The sequence below is a fragment of the Drosophila obscura genome, unplaced genomic scaffold, assembly GCF_018151105.1.
Source record: "Drosophila obscura isolate BZ-5 IFL unplaced genomic scaffold, ASM1815110v1 contig_151, whole genome shotgun sequence".
Lineage (NCBI taxonomy): Eukaryota > Metazoa > Arthropoda > Insecta > Diptera > Drosophilidae > Drosophila > Drosophila obscura.
Window position 1 is genome coordinate 6,139 of NW_024542737.1, and position 9,545 is coordinate 15,683.

The 9,545-nt window shown below is 42.4% G+C and overlaps 1 long non-coding RNA gene across 1 annotated transcript; it reads right to left on the bottom strand.

Annotated features, from left to right (window-relative positions):
* Window positions 1-7,126: 7,126 nt before the first annotated feature.
* Window positions 7,127-8,778, bottom strand: LOC121403858. The gene is made up of 3 exons (XR_005967518.1): window positions 8,422-8,778; window positions 7,808-8,361; window positions 7,127-7,712 (listed from the first exon to the last, which is right to left on the bottom strand). It is a non-coding gene; the product is annotated as an uncharacterized LOC121403858 (long non-coding RNA).
* Between the last annotated feature and the right edge of the window lie 767 nt (window positions 8,779-9,545).

Consider the following 9,545-nt stretch of genomic DNA (forward strand, 5'->3'; position numbering starts at 1 on the left):
CTCATAATTCTTGATGCTCCAAAAAAAAAATATACATATCTATATATCTCCCAGAGAATTGGCCTTAAAATGGCATATTAACTCAAATCCCGAAAATGTGTAAGTTAACACTGAGCAACTCCGGACATCTTTCGGTAGCGTCGGCGGCGGCTACTCTGTAGGCATGTCCGTCAAAATCACGCCCAGTGTTCTGGTCTTCTTCACACTGGGCTTAAGCGGGGAACATCCGACTGCAGGTCAAGCTGCAGCTTACATTGGCACTACCGTGCGCGACAAACTGGTCTTCTCACTGGAGTTGATTAAAGTTCCGAGGCGCTCCCTTCTGCACTGGGCTTCCTAAGGGTTGCGACGCCTCAATATGGTTGACCCAAGTCAGAGGTTTTCGGTGCTCAGCGTTTCCGTCAGTAGAGGGGGGTCGAAGGGTACCCCTTTTAGGTTGGAGGATCACTTCGGTGATACTCCTCTCGTGAAGACACCCCGTCTATGTGCTTATACGCACTCAGGCTGCAACGATGAAACTGGCTCCTGACCTCTGTCCTATAAACTTAATTCACATAAATTAAACCGATCACTTGTTGTAGCCTACGGTCCACATACCTTGGTTAATTATTATTCACGCTTGGTACTAGCACCGATCCACAGAGATTTCTCAGAATACACGGCTTTTGCATTAAAATTTCACCGCGAGGGATTGCGTAAGATATATGTATGTAGGTTACGTATATATATATATATATATATATATGCCGCTTGACACAATCACTTCGCTTTTCTTCGATCGACTCTTTGCTATTAACTCAAGCGAAACTCATCCAAGTTAAATTAGGCTGTGCAGAACATAAAGCTCATAGATCGGATGATGTTTGCGAGCTTTAACGGGACAATCGTATGATCTTTCGCTGAATTGAGTGGAATTTCGGTCAAACGTCAAGGGCAACTTCTATGCTCACGCTACCTAACTCTCTTTTTTAAGATAAGCACACGCTCTCGCTTGCACGTGCTAACACTGCAGCGACTCTCTTTCGTAAGCTCGGCGTAAAGCTTGCGCTTACGATCCACTTTCGGAGTTCTCTTTCGGAATGCACTTATAAGCGCTACCGAATATGTTTATTAGTGATGCTCTATGCTATCTCCCTACTTTCAGCCCCTACACCACAGTTGAAGACGAAAGTGTTCTTACAGTGAGACTTCAACTGAAGAAGGCGATCTCTTAAGATTTAAACTGAATGTCTTTTAGATGGTAGACTCCTAGGTTTTTCTTATCTGCACTAGCTAATTGGTAATACATGGTCCCAACTCGACGAATAACTTTGGCTGGTATAAACACGGGTGCCAACTTAGCGCTGAACTTTTTTATAGCATTACTTTGACAAAAATTTCGGGCATACACGTCGTCTCCAATGTTGAGTTGACGGACACGGCTTCTTAAATTATATTTCTCTGCATTCTGTTCGTGAGATTCTGCTACCTTTTTCTGAGCGGCCTGCCGACACACTTGTATTACATCTGGATAATGGACTCTAGTATCATCAGCCAGGAGATGTAGACGTCTAAGGAGTTCATAATCCTTTCCGTTAAGAACCATATTTTGGCCAAACGCCAGAAAGTATGGCGAATATCCAGTGCTTCGATGGATATTGGCCCGTAGCGCCGCGCTAATTTCGGGTAACTTTCGGTCCCAATCGCTATGGTCTTTGCCGATGTACGCTCTAATGGCTGCTAACACAGATCGGTTTAACCGTTCACTAGCATTGGCTTGTGGTGAGTATATTGCCGTGCATCGGTGAGTTACCCCGAATCGGGTAAGAAACGACTTGAAATTCCCTGAGACAAATTGTGACCCATTATCGGTGAGTATAGTCTCAGGCACCCCGAAAGTACAAAACAATATATTTTCCAGAAACTCACACACCTTACTTGAGGTAAACTTCTTGAGTGGACATAAGAAATGAAATTTGGTGTTGTGGTCCACGATTATCAACATTCCAATATAACCTTGTTTGGACCGAGGTACGGCCCCAGTAAATCCAGATAAAGCTTTTGAAAAGGCCGTTCGGAAACCATTGGTTTCCCCATAGGAGGTCTTAATACGACATTAGCGCTTTTGGTCTGGTGACAAACGTCACATTTTGACACATATGCTCGTATTTGTGTTACCATCTTTGGCCAAAATAGATACCTTTTCAGTTTTTCGATTGTCTTACCAATACCGCTGTGTGAAGCGTTTGGAGGGTCATGAGCACGGGAAATAATATCGTTGGTAAGGCCAGACGGAACCCAAAGCTTCCACGATTGCGTATCTGCTAAAGCGTCACCCGAACAGGGTTCGGTTCTTTTATATACCAAATCATCTTCGATTTTCAAGTCGGGCAACTTAAGTCGGTTTAACCTTACATTTTCCATTAGATCCATGTACTGTTTTGACTTAAACTCAATAGAAGTGAGGTCTACTATGGGTCCATTAGCATTTAGTTCTTTAACCTCTGGTTCATCTTGACGTGACAATGCGTCCGCTACTACGTTTTCGGACCCTTTCCGATGTGAAATTTGGAAATTAAATCCCTGTAATTTTATAGCCCATCGAGCCAAGCGACCTGACAAATCTTTTTGCCTCATAAGCCATTGAAGCGATGCGTGGTCAGTTATGACTTGAAACTCCTGTCCTTCGACATAGGCTCTAAACTTTTTTATTCCTTTAATCACAGCCAAGCACTCGAGTTCGGTAACAGAGTAGTTTCGTTGTGCCTTAGAAAGTTTTTCGGACATAAACGCTATAGGTAACTCTATCCCTTCCTCATTTAATTGGGCTAATACGCAGCCTAGACCAAAGGTGCTTGCATCACATACTAATAAAAATGGTTTCTCAAAATCAGGAGTGGCTAAGATTGGAGCAGATGTCAAACAGGACTTAAGTTTATTGAAAGCAACTTCCGCTGAAGCGTTCCAGTTAAGCGTATGATTCTTTTTCAGTAGTTCGGTTAACGGAAAGCTGACGGTGGCATAGTTATCGACAAAGCGTCGGTACCATCCTGCCATCCCAAGGAATCTTCGTAGCTGTTTTACAGTTTTAGGAATGGGGAACTCAATTATAGATCTAATTTTACCCGGGTCCGTTTTTAACTGACCGTAACCAATTATGAACCCCAAGTATTTTATCTCCCGTATACAAAAGTTTGACTTGGCTATATTGATTGTAAGGTTTGCCTTACGCAAATGCATCGCTACCTCAAGCAACAGCAACATGTGCGAATCGAAGTCATCGGAGAGCACAAGTAAATCGTCCAAATAGACGAATACCCGATTCCGTAGATGGGCAGGTATCACCTGGTCCATAAGTCGGCATAAGGTCTGAGCGGCGTTGGTTAATCCAAACGGCATTACCTTATACTGGTAAAGTGGTCTATTGGGGATAGTAAAGGCTGTATAATGTCGGGATTTTTCCTCTAATGGAATTTGCCAGTATGCATGTTTCATGTCAAGTCCCGTAATATATTTGGCTGGCGGTAGTCGACTAAGAATGCCATCAATATGTGGTAAAGGGTAGGCATCTTTGCGGGTGTTTTTATTAATTTCTCGTGAGTCCAAACATAGTCGATTTTTCGTTCCTTTCTTAACTAAAACGCAATTGCTACTCCAAGGACTGTTTGATTCCTCTATAACATCTAGGGCCAGCATTTTCTCCACTTCCTCAAACATTAACCTTTCCTTTGCAGGTGATATAGGCCAATGGCGCTGTTTAACCGGTCGGTCGGGTATCATTTCAATCGTATGTTGAATAGCGCTGGTGCGACCTAATCCTTCCTTTTCGAACGATGGAAAGGAATTGATCACGGACTCTAACCTAACCTTTTGGTCTTCGCTTAGATGATGTAACGGTGGCGATTCCGATACCTTGGCTTCACTTCCTACGTCTAGTTCCTGTACTACCGATCGGTCGCTTAACAAACTCGTCAAAAGACCAAATTCTTTCCAGAAATCTATACCTAAGTAAACATTTTGTTTCAACGCAGGTATTATAAAGAATTCAATGTCTTTAGTTTGACCGCGGAAGGTTATGGGAATGGTGATTTTTGCTATGACTCTACAAGATTCATTATTGGCCGTTCGAATATTTCCGGAACATTTTTTTGCTTTGGCGTGGTCTGCGAAAGACTTAGCAGCTTCATTTCCAAGGCAACTTATTGTAGCCCCTGAATCTAACAATGCCATGAATTTTTGTGTATCTATACTTAGTTCTACAAATAACCTGCTATCGGAGCTCATAAGGATCGAGGAGACAAGTCTCTTTCGAACACTTTTTACAGAAGCCCAGAATTGTCTTAATCTAATGGTCGATCTTTTAGGTTGATACTTAAACTCTAGCTTATGCGAGTGTATACTGCTACATTCTATATCTATCTCCTCCGTCTGAGTTTGGGCGTCCGCCAAGGACCTCTCCGAGAGAGCTCTTCTGAAATTCGGGTTGGAAGAGTTTTCTTGGAAAACCACTTCTTTTAATCGGTCTTCGTTGTCGGATGCGACAAACTGGTGCTGGTTTGCGCATCCTTTTTGCGGTTTTCCGATGGATTACATTTCTCGCACTTTGGCTTAAAAGTATTTTTCGCCCCGCAACCATAACAGAAGATGCGGCGTTCCGCAACGCAGTCTTCAAACCTATGACCGGTCTTGTCACAATTCCAACAGACAAACCGTTTGCGACGTAGCTCGGAGATACTATCCTCTTCGAGTTCTTCGTCATCGCTCCGAATTTCCGACACATTGGGTCTAGTTACTCGGCTTCGCGGCAGAAAGTTTCCTGCATCTTTACAGAAATGTTCATGCTTCTTCACTTCCTCCCTCAACTCACTTCGGTTCTGAATTTTTAAATGCAGAAGCTCGTATCGAAGAGCACTTTTGGCATTTCTTTTAAGAATATCGATCATTTTGAGTTCACTTATCCCGTGTGAAAGTCGAGCCACTAACTTTTCAATCTCTGTCTGAAAATCTTCGAAGGGTTCATTTTCCTTCTGCTGCCGTTTTCTGATCATTTCCCATAGGTCAAAATCATCTTTCTGGTCGTCGAATCTTTGTCTGAACGCTGTGCAGAACGATTGCCAGGAGTATTGGTGGTTTCTTCGATGGAAATCCCAAAACCAATCACAGGCTTTTCCCGCGAAAAGCAGATGTAAATTATCGCAAAGTAGTTGGTCATTGTTTCCAAGAGTCTGTGCCGTCAGAGCACGAATGCGATATAGAAATTCTTCTACATGCATTGCCTCCGAGAACCATCAAATTTAAGACGCCAACTGAGTAGAATATTAGCGGCCTTTGCCGGTGCTACCGTCTCGGTTGTACGATTGCTTCTCGGACTTTCTAATGGAGAATCGCTACTTCTCATATTACTGCCGTTATCTACCTCCCGCCTAACATTACTCCGCGACTCTGATGGACCTCTGTTTACCGTGGCGGTATTCGTGGTTAAATTTAGGTTGGCAAACTGGGTTTGTAAGGTTTGCTCAATCGACGATTTAATGAAAGAACTGAGGTTTTCAATCATAGTTTTCTCCTTACTTTGTATTACCGAATGGATGTAACTGGTAAGATCTTCGGTTGCCGCGTGACCGGGCGACCTATTTCCGTTACTGCTAACAGACTGTCGACTTCCATATAAATTACGATCGAGGCTAGCTTGGTACCTTGTTTGCATTCCCCTTTTTGGAATGGCTCCTTTCCCTCGACCTCTACTGTTATATTTCCCTTTCCTATGCGATACCGTTGGATCTGATGGTGCCGTTTCGAAGGGTTCATTAGCCTGAGCGTTGGACGGTAGGGACCCTGCACTTATGTTTAATTCCGCTGCTAGAGTGTTATTCTCGTATCGCAGACTATTCGGACCGCATTCCGCCTTGCAGACAGGACAAGATTTTTCACTTTTCAAGTGTTCCCATACGCACGTGTTATGGAAGCGATGTTGACAAGGCGTTGTAGCTATTAGCTGATCTTGTCTTAAACTTCCCTGACAAATTATGCAAAATGTTTCTTGGCTACTCAACGCCGAAGCTAAGTTTTCGTTACTACGGTGTACAGCCATGGTAACAACAAAATATATAATCAGAAAACCAAATAAGAACTAACTAATAAAGAACTTTTCTATTAATTCCAAAAAAAAAATAACAATATGCTCGTCCTCTCCAAGCAAGATCTGGGTGGTCCACTCTTAAAACTGCCGATTTCGATTTGAATAGTTGAGTAGTTGGTTAGTCTATCTGTTTCTATTGTAAGCTTCCGGGAGTGTACGTGTGGATAATGGACAACCTCTACCTATTATAAATAGAACATTGTAATTCCGAAAATCTGAGACGTTTCCCTGCCGAGAACTAGTTTTTGGATACAGGAGTCTCAACAGCCAATATCAAGATAACCCCCAAGAATATAATTGAGTCGGAGTATCCCTCTTTAAGAATAACTACCGCAATTCTCTAAATTAACATCTTGAATGATTTCGTTGGTGGAGTCCCGTATCATGAAGTGCTTCTTTGGTTATTATCTATCTACGCTAGTCTACCCTGACTAAGAGACACTAAGTTATACATAGGTCGACCTTTCCAACCTTGGAAATTAAACCGCATAATCCGTATGTCAAGACTGTAGTACTCCCACCTAGAGAGATCTATCTGTTTCGTGAGAAGATAATACTATTGTTTTGGATGGAACTTTAGAGCTATGGTGGAGCCTCGCCCCAGAATGACATGCCTCTGATACCGATGTTATGTACCATTTGAGAAACATGCCCTGTCGGGCCCCACGTTGGGCGCCAATTATGTAGCGTGCAGGTGTGGGATAGATGTATTTTTACCCAAACTAGTACCAGGAGATTTCGTGTGCACCTCTAGCTATGCTCTAGCTAAGCTCGCCGGATTGTCGGGGTTCGTTCTACTCTCTCCTATGTTAAGTACTGACACACACTCGCATAATATTTTAGGTGCACATTTAAAAAGAATCAAAAATCAAAAGCAGAACACAGGTTAAACTGGACTGAAGGTAGGGAAAATGGATCAAAGTTTTGTTGTTAAAAAAAAAAAAGGAATGGTGATCTCAACTACTCTATTCAAAGCACGGGAAACTCAGGTGTCGTTCGAGAATCCCTCTTCTTTACCCACCCAGCCTATGTCATACAGGTAAATCATACCGTATAGACCCTAAAACAATCAGGCAGTTTTCATCCTACCACTTCGACCTTGCTTGGCTAAGGACTGACATTAGAATTTAGAACATATTATATATGGGTTTCAAAACAAAGACTTTCAGATATATTTTCATGGTTTCCTATTATTAATATTCAATATCTTCCAAATTTTCTTAATCTACGGATGAATTCATTTTTCTGGCAGTCTAGCCCACTTAAAATATTTACTTAATTTAATTTATACCAACTTTGGAATTCAAGATGGTACGACCTTATATATATATATGAATGTGTGGGCCGTAGTATGTAAAGAGACTAAGAATCATAGGCGGGTAATAGAATAAAGGGGGGCGAGAGGTGTTAACCCATTATGGTAATGATTATAAAGGTTTAAATCAAATAATTTAGTAACACGCAGGTTACATTTATACTCAGTGCATATATAGTGTCAAGTTTACGAACTCACAGTTTTTGATTGGATTTGATAATTTAAAACCCTTACTCCTTTCGTAATCGATGAGCTCATGGATGACGTAGGTGCTGTTTTCTGGGGAAAAATAGAAGGTATTAACAATATATACACACGAGCGTACATGCAAGTACGATTTAGTAATTTGTTTTAATTATTTTAAGGTCTCATACCCACTCTTTTCTACCAACACTCATAATTCTTGATGCTCCAAAAAAAAATATACATATCTATATATCTCCCAGAGAATTGGCCTTAAAATGGCATATTAACTCAAATCCCGAAAATGTGTAAGTTAACACTGAGCAACTCCGGACATCTTTCGGTAGCGTCGGCGGCGGCTACTCTGTAGGCATGTCCGTCAAAATCACGCCCAGTGTTCTGGTCTTCTTCACACTGGGCTTAAGCGGGGAACATCCGACTGCAGGTCAAGCTGCAGCTTACATTGGCACTACCGTGCGCGACAAACTGGTCTTCTCACTGGAGTTGATTAAAGTTCCGAGGCGCTCCCTTCTGCACTGGGCTTCCTAAGGGTTGCGACGCCTCAATATGGTTGACCCAAGTCAGAGGTTTTCGGTGCTCAGCGTTTCCGTCAGTAGAGGGGGGTCGAAGGGTACCCCTTTTAGGTTGGAGGATCACTTCGGTGATACTCCTCTCGTGGAGCACCCCGTCTATGTGCTTATACGCACTCAGGCTGCAACGATGAAACTGGCTCCTGACCTCTGTCCTATAAACTTAATTCACATAAATTAAACCGATCACTTGTTGTAGCCTACGGTCCACATACCTTGGTTAATTATTATTCACGCTTGGTACTAGCACCGATCCACAGAGATTTCTCAGAATACACGGCTTTTGCATTAAAATTTCACCGCGAGGGATTGCGTAAGATATATGTATGTAGGTTACGTATATATATATATATATATATATATATGCCGCTTGACACAATCACTTCGCTTTTCTTCGATCGACTCTTTGCTATTAACTCAAGCGAAACTCATCCAAGTTAAATTAGGCTGTGCAGAACATAAAGCTCATAGATCGGATGATGTTTGCGAGCTTTAACGGGACAATCGTATGATCTTTCGCTGAATTGAGTGGAATTTCGGTCAAACGTCAAGGGCAACTTCTATGCTCACGCTACCTAACCTCTTTTTTAAGATAAGCACACGCTCTCGCTTGCACGTGCTAACACTGCAGCGACTCTCTTTCGTAAGCTCGGCGTAAAGCTTGCGCTTACGATCCACTTTCGGAGTTCTCTTTCGGAATGCACTTATAAGCGCTACCGAATATGTTTATTAGTGATGTTTTATTTTTTTCCTCCTTCCCCCCCCCCGCCAATTTTTTTTTTTTTTTTTCCCCCCCTGTTTTTTTTTTTTTTTTAGGCAACAGTCCAAGCTGATATTTCCAGTGAACTTGACTCAACTATCCCCTGCCCCAACACAGGGCGATTTAAGGGATACTAATACATTGACTTTCCAATAAGAGAGCTCTTTAATTTCATACTCTGAAACTCTGAAAACTGGTTACAAAAAAAGGCCCTAGGTTCCATTTAACGTTTTTCCGAATCATATTTCTGGAGCCTTTGTTTGCTTTCTCAATGGTTTTCTTCAGTGTACGTACTTATCCGTCCCTACTCTCCGCCAGTCCGCAATCGTCTCAACGGTTTTTGTTTTATGGTTGTGATGGGGAGGATGATGGGGGTGGGAGCATTTTCACGCCACTTGAAAGTGCAAATTGCATGAAATTTGTGTGTTGTTTCCCTCTGGTCGATGTGCAAGCGCTTAAGCTTGAACGACAGCCACGCCACTGCGATTTTCGCTGAGCTGTTGGTTGTGGTTGAACGAAGCTATGGCTACGAGGCTCCGTGGCTACGAGTATGGCGATATAAAATATGAATATCTGCCA